Source organism: Electrophorus electricus, unplaced genomic scaffold (genome assembly GCF_041902795.1).
Source record: "Electrophorus electricus isolate QZ-2024a unplaced genomic scaffold, ASM4190279v1 Scaffold332, whole genome shotgun sequence".
NCBI lineage: Eukaryota > Metazoa > Chordata > Actinopteri > Gymnotiformes > Gymnotidae > Electrophorus > Electrophorus electricus.
In genome coordinates this window covers 1,113-15,000 of record NW_027658619.1, presented here as the reverse complement: position 1 = coordinate 15,000, position 13,888 = coordinate 1,113, and the positions used below count along the sequence as shown (strand labels likewise).

General features: G+C 44.4%; 1 protein-coding gene across 1 annotated transcript in view; it reads right to left on the bottom strand.

The window, feature by feature from the left end:
• Nucleotides 1-11,898, bottom strand: part of LOC145655739 (nuclear receptor coactivator 3-like) — a gene marked incomplete at its 3' end in the record, with an annotated part of 26,553 nt that extends 14,655 nt beyond the window's left edge. The window contains exon 1 of the mRNA XM_081709239.1: nucleotides 11,772-11,898. The remainder of the gene's footprint in view (nucleotides 1-11,771) is intronic.
• Nucleotides 11,899-13,888: the final 1,990 nt, after the last annotated feature.

The window sequence follows — 13,888 nt, the reverse complement described above, 5'->3', positions numbered from 1 at the left end:
GGGGAGGGGAAAATGCAGGAGACAGGAGGCAGAAAGAAAGAAAGAAACAGAAAGGAGGCAGAAAGAAGCGGGAAGAAAGTACGGAAAGTGAGGGACTGAAGCAGGAAAAAGAAGGAGCTGTCTAGTGAGCTAATGTAGAATTACCTCTGTTTTACACACACTCACACACACTCTCACACACACACACACACACACACACACACACACACACACACACACACACACACACACACACACACTCACTCACACACTCACTCACACACTCACTCACACACACACACACTCACACACTCACACTCACACACACACTCACACACACACTCACACACTCACACACTCACACACTCACTCACACACTCACTCACACACTCACTCACACACTCACTCACACACACACACTCACACACACACTCACACACTCACACACTCACTCACACACTCACACACTCACTCACACACACACTCACACACACACTCTCACACTCACTCTCACACTCACTCTCACACTCACTCTCACACTCACTCTCACACTCACACACTCACTCACACACACACACACACTCACACACACACTCACACACACACTCACACACACACTCACACACACACACACTCACACACACACTCACACACACACTCACACACACACTCACACACACACTCACACACACACTCACACACTCACTCACACACTCACTCACACACTCACTCACACACTCACTCACTCACTCACTCACTCACTCACTCACTCACTCACTCACTCACTCACTCACTCACTCACTCACTCACTCACACACACACACACACACACACACACACACACACACACACACTCACGTTAGATAGCAAATGGAAAAGGCAGAGGGAGGGTCTCATTTTCCTCATAAAACAGCCCATTTAAAGAGCCTTCCCTCACTCTGAAAAACACCCATGGCTTTTTGAACCCAGAGAGAGAGAGAGCGCGCATTTCTTCTGTTGCCCTCCCTCGTTCCGCTGTACTGCTGCAGTGTTGAAAAGCTTTTATTCATCTTCGAGCGCCGTCGTGCTGACTGCTTCCACCTCCTCCCCCCCCCTCCCTCCCTCCCTGTGGAAGAAGAGGCGCAGCGAGCGTGGACCCGGCTCCTCGCTGGCGCTGGGTGTTCCTGCGCGCCTCCACTGGGGTCAAAAGTTTACACTGGTTTTAATTTCACCTTTCCTCAGCCAATGGCGGCACGCCGGCTGAACTCTGACCTCTACAAAAGCATTTGACGGGCAGGAGGAGGATGGCGCGCTCAGCCTGTTTCTCTCCCTCTCTCTCCCTCTCTCTCTCTCATTTTAGTGCTTCTTTGCATGCTCTTGCTCAAGGTCACATTTGTTTTGAAACTAAAATGCGGAGCTCTATGGGGGGAAGAAAAAAAAAAGTTCAGAGTTCATGCCAGATAACCCGACTAAAAAGGTTTTCTTAAATCCTTAAGACACAACACACTCGTTTACTATAAACAGTGATTTATTTGACAGCTCACTTCAATAAATGATTAATGAAATAAATTAGCTATGCTAATCTGAAATAAACACCTTTAACGTTAACATTACCTCCTAGCCCATTCCAACCTATAACAAGTCCTGAGGTCAGTCTAATATATTCTACTAAGTTACAAATATCAATAGTAGATATATTCTCATTCTCTCTCTCTCTCTCTCTCTCTCTCATATATATATCCTGCAGCTGTTCCTCTGTGGCCTCTAAATGCTTTAACTCCTTTATCTGCCCTATTCACAAAATTGAATTATGTAGTTTTCATAGCAGAGTGAGCCGTGTGCCCTGTGCTGACCCCACAGAGGTGACCTCAGCCTGTGACCCCCACTGCTCTCAAGCCCCCCCCGCCCCCAGCGCCCCGAAGCCGACTTGATGCAGGCTAACACTATTAAAAGCATGTTTAAATGACTTATGAACGGCAGGAGAACAGAGGGGTCACACGGGGCAGGCCCCCTCGAGAGCCCGAGAGCAGGACCCTCGGCTGGGATGGCACACGGCAACGGCCACCGACGCTGCAGCTAAAATCGAACTAATCAGGTTTGCGCCGCCGATCCCATCCGAGATGCTCTGAATGGGTTAAACAGGTTTCTCCGAGCCCTTTAAGGGTGCATTCTGTTCCCACTTGACAAATTAATTGAGCCATGAGGAACCAGTCAGATGGGACAAAGCTGTTCAAAGTGCACCTTGGAATCCGGTAGGGAATTCTTAACTCTTTTAGTGTTGAGTGTACTGCGTGTGAGGAGGAGGTTAAATGGAGGTTACCATGCTGTCCTGGTCACGTGCACACATGCACATGCATGCACACACGCATGCACACATGGCTATTCAGTAATGTACTGTGTAGCTTTCCATAATATCACAGAAAACTAAATAACTAAGCAAACTGTGAATCAAATACATCGTTGAAGATAATTCTCATTATAACACTGGCACAGTGCAGAGGTAGTTTGGACTCTTGTATTAAAAACATAGCATTACACATGCACTGGCACTGTTCACAGGCCAAATCTAGTGCCTTTCCTATTTTGCTCCAACATCACTTTTACTTGTACACAAGGAGCTACAATTATGATTTGAAATGGTATGATTACCACTGGTTTTGTACCTCAGTGTACCATTGTACTGAGAGTACTGAAACTTTCATTACACTAAGACACTCCAATATATGTTAGAACTACTACTACATTACACTAGGACACTAGAATATATGTTAGGACTACTACTACTACTACTACTACTACTACTATTATATTACACTAGGACACTAGAATATATGTTAGAACTACTACTACATTACACTAGAATATATGTTAGGACTACTACTACTACATTACACTAGGACACTAGAATATATGTTAGGACTACTACTACTACTACTACTATTATATTACACTAGGACACTAGAATATATGTTAGAACTACTACTACATTACACTAGAATATATGTTAGGACTACTACTACTACTACTACTACTACTACTACTACTATTATATTACACTAGGACACTACAATATATATGTTAGAACTACTACTACATTACACTAGGACACTAGAATATATGTTAGGACTACTACTACTTCATTACGTTAGGACACTAGAATATATGTTGGGACTACTACTACTACTACTACTACTACTACTACTACATTACACTAGGACACTAGAATATCTATGTTGGGGCTACTACTACTACTACTACTACTATTATATTACACTAGAACACTAGAATATATGTTAGGACTACTACTACTACTACTACTACTACATTACACTAGGACACTACAATATATATGTTAGGACTACTACTACTACTACTACATTACACTAGGACACTAGAATATCTATGTTGGGGCTACTACTACTACTACTACTACTACTATTATATTACACTAGGACACTAGAATATATGTTAGGACTACTACTACTACTACTACTACTACATTACACTAGGACACTACAATATATATGTTAGGACTACTAATACTACTATTACATTACACTAGGACACTACAATATATATGTTAGGACTACTACTACTACTACTACTACTACTACATTACACTAGGACACTACAATATATATGTTAGGACTACTACAGCTTCATTACGTTAGGACACTAGAATATAATGTTAGGACTATTTCTACTTCATTACACTAGGACACTAGAAATATACATGTTAGGACTACTACAACAACAACAACAACAACATTACACTAGAAAATATGTTAGGACTATTTCTACTTCATTACAGTAAGACACAGCTGCAGCTCATGACAGCAGAGTGCACCCAGACTCATTTATTTAGGTTTTAGCTTCATACTTGATTATTATCATACTAACTTCATACTAACAGATTAAAATACTTTTTTTCTCTCAAAAATACATTTTGGAAGTAAACTACATTTTATGATAATAAATTAGCAGTGACACTGCAACAAAATCAAACTTTTTAGCATCTACAAATCTGTGGATCAAAATCAATAATCATTACAGACCTACTTAAGAGAACCAGCCAGTCAGTATCCTGGAAGAACAGATTTCTAGAGCATTCTAGGACTAACAGAAGCTCTAAAGAGACCTTCACTGAAGATAAGACTGTTTTGTTAGCTTTTTGTTTTGTTTTGTTTTTTTGGGGGGGGTGGGGGGGTGATCTTTATCAAGATAACCCCTGATCTGTTCCGGAGAGGCTGGGACTGCGCACGTTGCTAACCGTGTCGGACTGGATACCGAGGGGAAGAGTGGACACTAAAATGAGCCGGAACGCTGGTTAAATGACTGAGATTGAGACAGGCACAGGTGATGGGTCAGGGGTCAGAAGGTCAGATGGCATTGTTGTTGTGAACACCACTTTTGTTCGACTTCTGAATTGATCACCTTTTTAACCTGGCGTGGGTGATGGGATGATGAGTGACAATAATTAACCGTTTTGAGGGTATCACTGCACTGACATATTAGGTAATCACGGGAGTGCGATGGAGACCAAAGGGTGAGCCCCCCCACCTCCCTTTCTCCCAGCTCCGAGGTCCACAAACACAAAACACAGACGTGCCAGTGCAGTCAGTTCCTCTGTCATCAATCCTGATATACTGCCAAAAAGAAAAAGAGGCCAGACAGAAAACAGGCGATTGGCTGCCAATAAGACCCTCCCTCCTGCTGTTTTTCAACCAATTAATGTGCTCCGTGTTACTACCGTGCTTGATTTACTGGTGATCTGAAAATGCAACCAGGAAAGCAAGACCTGAGGTCATTCAGAGAAGCACTCTGCACTGAGCTACATAGACACATGGAAGAAATTCATGATGACGCCTTGAACCTCACGGCCTTGTGGGACAGCGTGTGCTGCTGTCTGGTAGGTTGCGACAGGTCTCCTCACGTGCCAGTCAAGAGAAAGCTCCGCCTAACCTTAGCAACTAGATTTCACACATACGTGAATCCCAGAGTGAATCCCAGGCTCATTCCAACCCCTGCCCCACCCCCCCCCCCCACCCCCGCCCCCACCCCCACCCCCACTCCCTAAGAGATTGTTCAGAAAAAAATAAAGAAACAAAACAATGAAACTAAATAAAACAAACAAAAAAAACCCAGACCAAAATCACTCAAGGAGGGCTCACCGAGAGACTGCAGTGAGCTAATGATTCAAAGAGTTGTCGAGCTGATTGGACAGCTGGACTTCAACAGGGAAGAGGCTGATTGGACAGAGAGCTGAGCCTGGTCACCTTGACTACTAGTGACATACAAAAGTGACGTGATGTTGACAGGCAGATGGACGCAAGCAGGGATGAAAGACTGGGAAACAATGTCGCTTTCTGTGAGGCAGTGAGATCCAACACATGCACTGATTGGATACCCTATTCTTGGCATCAATAAAACCTAAATTGTATTTTCAGCTCACTACCAAGCCAATGGTCAATATATTTTCTATGTGAGTAAGTCATTACTTCATACCCAAAATAAACTGACATGTGATACTAGCTATATTAAGCAATTCCATTATATAGGGAATAAAATTCAGATTGAATGAAGCTAGCAGCGGTTCAGAAGCCTGTGGACCTGGTGTGTTCTGTGGTGAAAGGTACTCTACAAACATGCCCAGCTGAGAAACACTTGGTCAAACAGAACCATTGGCTCACTTTGAATTATTTATGGAAATTTCTGGGCAGTTCCTCTTATCTGGCCTAACCTCTAATAACATAGCAACCCAGAGAGAGAGAGAGAGAGAGAGAGAGACAGAGAGACAGAGAGAGAGAGCAAGCGAGACTCAGAGAGAGACAGAGAGAGAGCGCAAGCGAGACTCAGGGAGAGAGCGCAAGCGAGACTCAGGGAGAGAGCGCAAGCGAGACTCAGGGAGAGAGCGCAAGCGAGACTCAGGGAGAGAGCGCAAGCGAGACTCAGGGAGAGAGCGCAAGCGAGACTCAGGGAGAGAGAGAGAGAGAGCGCAAGCGAGACTCAGAGAGAGAGAGAGAGAGCGCAAGCGAGACTCAGAGAGAGAGAGGGAGAGCGCAAGCGAGACTCAGAGAGAGAGAGAGAGCGAGAAAGAGAGAGCGAGAAAGAGAGAGAGAGAGAGAGAGAGAGAGAGCGCGAGAGAGAGAGACTGCGCCTGTTCATTCAACAGCTGCTAGAGGTATGGATGATGATGACAACTGAGGGCTGGTGGGATGGTTCCCCGGTTCCGCACATGAAGATTCATAAGGGGAGACCTCTGTGACATGGAAACACTACCAGCAGTACAGCCAACACTTCCTGAGATGATGTGACCACGCTTTCTGCCGACACGTGTCACTTAACACACGACTTCTGGTACGCATCACCAGACGAGTTTGAGAAAACTGGTTAGGGTCAAAAAATTTCTCTCAAACCAAAATTACTCTTTTTAATATTTTTATATATATACACACACACACACACACACACACACACATATATACATACACATATATATACACATATATATACACACACACTCCATTACTATATTGATTGCTGCTATTTAATAACCCATGGTTAACTTTGTCAACAATCTTTTTTGTTGTTGTTCTATCACTACAATTGTTGTAACAGTTAATAAACAACAGAAGCTAGTGAACGATTTCATCTGGTTCTTCTACCGTAGTAATATAAACCTGCAGTCGTGGTAGATGGTTCACACAACATGAACAGAGAACACACACCTGGAAATGGACTCACTGCACTCACAGTGTAGGTCAGAAAAACTGCAATTCGATTTTTTTGCCTCAAATCATTCAGTCATAGGTCAGTGTTTCTAGCAAAGTCAGAACACGATCTGGGGTAAGAAGAGAAAGCTAAATCACTGGAATGGCCCACCAGAGCATCTGTGCGACAAATGTACAATAAGCTGAAGATGAATGAAAAAACAAGACGAGAAATGTACTGACAAAGTTTCTGGACTAGTAACAGCCGAACACATTCAGTCCTGTTCAGCCGATCAAACACACAACGCTTTGGCCAGAACCCGTGCTCGGTGTAGCCGAGAATGTCCTCGGGACCGTGGCAAACTCCGGGATTCTTAACCAGCTCACACTTCTGAAGTCGGCTCAAACCAGATTCTAGGACCCTTCAGCTTCGCTGAGAGGAACTGCAGCAGAGGTGGGGAGTGAGCTTGGGCGGGACAAGGCGTCAGGAAGGGGGTGGGGAGTGATCGTGGGCGGGACAAGGCGTCAGGAAGGGGGTGGGGCGTGAGCGTGGGCGGGACAAGGTGTCAGGAAGGGGGTGGGGGAGGCTGGCAGAATGAAAACAAGGTGACTGCAAAGTAGTTGAGAGGTTCACCCAGAGTTGACTCTCTCTCTCTCTTGTCCTTTCTTTCTCTCTCTTCATGCAGACTGATTGACAAAGAAAGCATCTGGTAACGTTCAGCTGCCCGCTACACACTCTTCTTCCCTTTTATACGAGGGGGCCCTAAACACAATACAAACACACACCAAATCCCAGTAACCGAGCCGGACCAGAGATCTGGGCTCATAGGCCGTCACTCAGGTGAGCCCTGATTACAAGCATTCTTCAGCAGAGTGAGAGAAAGCTGAAAACACGAGAGGGCGAGAGAGATAGTGACAGAGGACCGTGATTATGCACACTACAGAGAAAATGTAATAAAAATGTAATAAAACTAAAATACCCATTCTATGTTTTATATTTAAAAATAAAGGAAAGTAATAACATGCAAAATGACTGAACCTTGACACAGTGGCTGGTTGCTCTGTCACTGGTTGTGTTAGTGTTTTGAACAAGCTAAACAACTCAGCAGAGGCACAACACATCGGTGACAAAACACACAACAGCTGAACCTGTTTTTCTGAAGACAAACACTCTCACGTGACTCATCCACCCCAAAAAAAAAGTCTAGATCTAAAGATGCATTTTAAAAATTCTGTGCCTCAAGAGTAAACGTCTCTGTCCAGATAACACTGATTAACGAACAAGGACAATTAAACTCATGTTTGGAACCATGGCTTAGTTTCCTGGAATATGTTTACTGTACATTTTCACTCCTCTGTTCCGTGTGCGAGCGCAAGATGTGTGCAGACGTCACCGTGCACACAGCCTGGGTGACCTTGAACTGGGCGTAACACAAGTGTCGTCATGGCAACATGGTTTTATACAAGCAACCACAGCTGGATGCAACTTACACATTCCTCTTAAATTTAAACTCCACCATAATGCACTAAAGGGAGCCATAAACTTCAGCACAAACACTCTCACCAACACACACACACACACACACACACACACACACACACACACACACACACACACACACACACACACACCATGCTGAGCCTGAGTGACTCATGACTTTCCAACCAATGTGTGTCAGCTTTTTTTCTGTAGTAATGAGGGATGAACTTTGTCACTAGCTCTGCTGCTTCCAGTCAAGGAAATGGGGTACAAGATTCTGTGAATTGGCTGCTCATAAACTGAAAGGCAGAGAGAGAGAGAGAGAGAGAGAGAGAGAGAGAGAGAGAGAGAGAGAGAGAGAGAGAGAGAGAGAGAGAGAGAGACAGACAGACAGAGAAAGAAGAGAGAACTGCTGCTGAGGTGCCCTCAAAGACGACAGAGCAAAACCCCCTGAACAAAATCCATCTAGAGCCCATCCAGAACAGGCTGCGGAGCAGGTCCAGGATGGCCAGAGTCCAGCACAGTCCAGCGATTTCCCTGGAAAAAACAAAAGTCAAACCAAAGTCTACCAAAGCTTTGTTAGTTCAGGGAAACCATCGAACTAGACTCCTGCTGCACTCCTGGACTCCTGCTCTCCAGCACTGCAGCTGTGAAGTCCTGGACCTCATTAAGGTTCAAGAGGGCAACCACAGTACACACAGAGGACCCCACACGTCCCCAGCAGCTACGCGTTACTACACCAAGTCTGACCTGTTTCATTTATGCGGCGGTCTTGCTTAGACAACACAAGTAATGCACGGTTACGTTGATGCACAACAGAATGCGAAAATCTTTTTAAATTCGCCAAAAACTTTGTGTTGTAAGAGCCGCAGTAACAGCTTGGACCAACACCTTTATCCCGCCTAAGGCACAGTTACCAGCACGCACAAGTTATCAGGTTTCAATTGGGGCAACCAAGTTGTTGTTTCAGCAGACTGTCATCAGAAGCCCCCCTATGGACACACTGCTCGCTCCACATTTAACACCCACACACACACACACACACACACAGGTACACACACCTACACCCCCACCCCCAAGCATCGCTGAAAAATTTCTTCTCCTCTTTAGAAATAATTTTCTCCCTTTCTCTTTCTCTCTCCCTCACTCACTCAAGTGCTCACACACACACACACACACACACACACACCTCTGACTCCATGCTAAAAGAATGCCACCAATTCACGCTCTCTAGGAGCGCAGGAGGAAAAATGCATGCAAACACTTTTCACCAGCCCTCCGAGCTGCTACCGCTCCCGCTCTCAATCGATACTCCAACTCCTGATTACCTGCCAACAGGAAAAGCTCTTAGCGTGCAAAAACAGCTCCGAGACAACTCCGAGCCCAGCGCCGGCCGCCTCGCTACAGCTACACTGCTGCGAGGACGGGCTGGGAGTTCACCACCAACGTGGCGGGCGCACACGTGTGCTACGCTTTGTGGGCATGCTCATGTGGTGTCGATGCAACACTGAAAAACTGGTCCGTCAGCTGTGGCCTCTCCACACCGAAACTGCCTGCGACGCCCAGGAACAGCCGTCTCCATGCACGGAGAGGCAGGCGCGACGGTGCCGTGCGGCAGGCGAAGGGCAGGACGGGGTGCCTGCGAACTCCCCACCGCCATCGAGCCACAGTCAAAGAGGCAGGCGCAAGATTGATTCATGGTTAATGCAGCCCGACGCACCCGTGTGTGCGAGAGAAGGAGAGAGAGAAAAGGAGAGCTAGAGAGGGAGGGAGGGAGGGAGGGAGGGAGGGAGGAGGAGGCTTGCAGTCAGTGTGAGGAAGAGTTCAGAGGGTCTTTTCCCACACACCGAGAGAACACGCGCGCATGGGTGGGGGGTGGGGGTGGGCGCATGGTGTACCGTGCAAACGTCAACGGATAGCTGGGGCTGAGAGTCAGGACCCCTGCCTTTGCTCACAATTCGATATTACTCTGTAATATTCACTTCGGTACAAATACAGTGATGCTCCAATAAAGAATAGCAACAAACACCAAAAGGCAATCAACGAGGCTCCTGTGTATGCACAGTCAGGCGAAGGGACAGAATCTAACTTTCTTGTAGCTGTATGAACAGATAGTAATTATAACCTTGACACACTAGAAGATAGACTTTCCCAGTATTTAAGCTTAAAGAGCACATTAAGCAGCAGGTATTTCCTTTTAAATGACAAGACATTATTAGTCAACAATGCATTTGTATCCTTTATTCCACGCAATCATTACAATTCTGATTAAAAATCAATTATATATATGACATGTGCGAAATACTACATGGTCTGTACAAAAAAAAGTACCATACATGTTACTAACAAGGCTTCGGTCAGATCAAGACTGAGGTCATCCCTTCACACCTCTGGGTGTCACAGAGAAAACAATAATAGAGGGGGAAGGGAGAGAGAGATAAGCTTTTTGCTGCATGAAGTTGTAGTCCTATAAGTTTACCAAATGTCTCTATTAATGGCAGTGGAGCTATTAGTGATAGTGAGCTGGGGCCAATTTTTGAACCCCACCCTTCTACTACTAGTGTGAATAATGCATCATAGACCACAACACAGAGGATGTCAACAGACAGGCCTACTGTAGTTATTTAACAAACCATGGCCTGTTTCCTCGCTCACCTTAAGACTTGTTTGTCTTACTTTTGTAACTACTGTGTATATACTTCACGATTGCAACTGCGTCTATAGCTCTAAAATACTAGTCAAAGACCTTGCTTTAAACGTCGGTCTAATTTAAACCACCTATTTAAACACTTATTAAAATCGAATTTTATTGTAAAAAAAAAAAAAAAAAAGGAAAAAAAAGTGATTTAACTATTTGTTTTACTTTAACCAGTCACTTTTAACGCACTCCAAACACCTCGACCGAAACGTGTGGAAGGCTCGCCGGAGCAGGTTGAGTAACGACGGTAGGACGTAATGGTCCGCTCGCTGGGCAGCTGAACGGTCGAAACCGGACAGAGGTGGGCTCGGAGAAACTACAGGAGCCAGGAACAAATCACAGTGCAAACTGCCATTCACAACTTGGAAAACTCCGAGCAGCATTTAGAGCTTGTTGTTCCTTAAAACAACTCCACAAACTTGTCGAACAAGATTTAAAAAACAGCACAGATCGCGAAATTGGGCTACACTGAGTAATATAAAGTCGACGTATACACAACTCAGAATGTACATATACACTATCGAAAGAATATTTTTGTCCATAGAGTAAAATATTCAGGTTGTTTAAAGCATTGTCGTAAACCTGCACGAAATGGTAATCAACTTTGCAAGCTCTATTGCAGGAGGCGTCACTTTTGAGAAAATTGGGAAACAGATCAGCATAAGTATGACAGGAAAAAAATACACAAAGGCAAACAGCCGGTGCAATGTGAAAACACACACACTCAAAACGGGCAGTGCAACTAGAGGTCTGATATCACTGTGTTGGACAACTACCTACGATTTTGTGTCTTAGACAGCAACTGAATATCCAGATATCGAGCGTGGATGGACTGCTATATCAGAAATAACCTGCACTGCGTAAAACTGTTACACTAACATCAGCCGAAGGTAAAAGGTTTTCTTCAGCGATCGCAATAACTTACCGGTTAAAAGATATCCACTAAAACACGCCAGTTCCTTTAAGCGACTTCTAAGCCTCCGCCATCTTCGGCACTAGCTCTGTTTGTTTAAATGAGAAACACTCCCAAAGCGCAAAGAAGTCTACTCGAAACTGCCTCGCTGGGCATTCTGGGTATTGTAGTTGTTCAGTGCGCCAGAGTCGCGCAATCTTCGTACGGCAGGCGGGCCATAAACTACAAGTTCACGAAACCCCTCAGCTCGCAAACAGATAGCCACTAGAAGAGGGGAAGTTGTAGCGATATTATAAAAAAATATATATAGTGCGTTTATTTTTAGCTCACGCAGGCAGTTAATCGTCACGTAGGCCTGCTGTGTAGGCCTGTAAATTTATATAGTTCAATCTGTTGACCTTCTTTTGTAGAAGGTGTGAATTTTAATAAAACCGTCTCATCTACACTTTAGCATTAGATCAGTTTCAAATTAGAATAAATAGATAGAAATAAATGTGCAAGCAATAGTTTATCTCTGTATATATTCCACACAAGTTACTTAGTAATAAATGTACAGTTTAAAACAATACATTCTAAAACATCTGATAGAAACTTAATTACCCAGACATTAATACAGTGCTGTGGTATGTTGAGAAAGTCAGTCTTTATTAACCACATATAGTGGATCTTATATACAAAGTAAAAGAGACTAACAATGTGGGCTTGTGCCGCCTGCAGGTTGATGTAGCCTATATTTATTTATTTTCTTACTTTTCTTGTCTACAGATGCTGTAGGTACCATGCCCTCTGAAGACCACTTAGAAGGTAGTACCAGCACCGTCTCCATGGTGACCTCACAGGCATACCAGTGTAGAATTTCAACTGTTGGAGAAGAACACTGCTGGGGGGGGGGGAGCCAAGGGAGGGAGGAAACCAAGGAGGGGGAGGGGCAAGGCAGAGAGCGGGAGAGAGAGAGAGAGAGAGAGAGAGAGAGAGAGAGAGAGAGAGAGAGAGAGAGAGAGAGAGAAGCCATAGTAATTAGCTCGTTGCTTACTATGGGCCAATAACGCAGACTTGCAAATGGGACATTAAACCTAGGAATTTGTATTACAGAAGGAAAACTTGAAACGTTGCATTCAAAATTGTATTTGAGTTGTCTTCTAAACCTATAACACACACACACACACACACACACACACACACACACACACACACACACACCAGCAGTTTGGAACTTTAATTGCCTTTGCAAAAAAGGCTGGTTCTTCATATTTCTGTGACAAAAGGCAGCTCCATCTTAAGTGTATGGGCATTTCGACATATGTGTGTGCACATGCATGTGTGAGAAGCAGAGAATGCCTCAGCATTCCTCTGAGACGCAGCAGGCACCTCCCCCCAGTAAAAAAGCCCTTTACCTCCTACCCCCACCCGGCTACAATGTGCGAGAGATGCTTTCCTCTTCCAACTCTGACCCCTCCCTCTTTCTCTGTGTCTTCTTTCAAAAGGACAGGAGATAGCAGTTTGAAAAGACAGGAGATAGCCCCTAATCGTCTTTGCCTATAGTTCACCTACCTGCAAACGTCACCCGGCTGTAACTTCACTTACCCATCCCCCCTCCAGCACAAGGGGTTCACATTTAGCTCTAATATGCATGTTTGTGCAAAGTAAGCCATTCAGTTCATAGACTGAAGATAAAGCTAAGGAATTGCTGTTCAAATATGTTTACTCTTCTTTCACAGAATATGTTTATAAGAGGCATGTTCAAATCTTTTGCGACCGAGACAGAAAAAGATTCACATTTGTTCTTGCCCCGTCTATGAATATTTAATTTTTTTCAAATGTAAGGGTAGATGAAGCCAACATGCAACACATTTTCTCTGTGTATAATCAAATGTTTAGATTAGCCTTCTCTGTGTTTGTGTATTTTGATTTATTAATGCAGCAGGGAGGCTCACAGACAGCTGTCTTTAGCAAAGCCTACGGAAGCGTAGGAACCACCAAGCTGAACACCTCCATCTAGTGGTTCCCTTTTCAACATGAGAAACAACTCGATTGCAAACCGTGACAGGAACAAAAACATTTAATAGCATAATGTGACATTTGAAGCATACATGTTTCTTTTCAAAGTAATCCACACAATTCTATTTTTT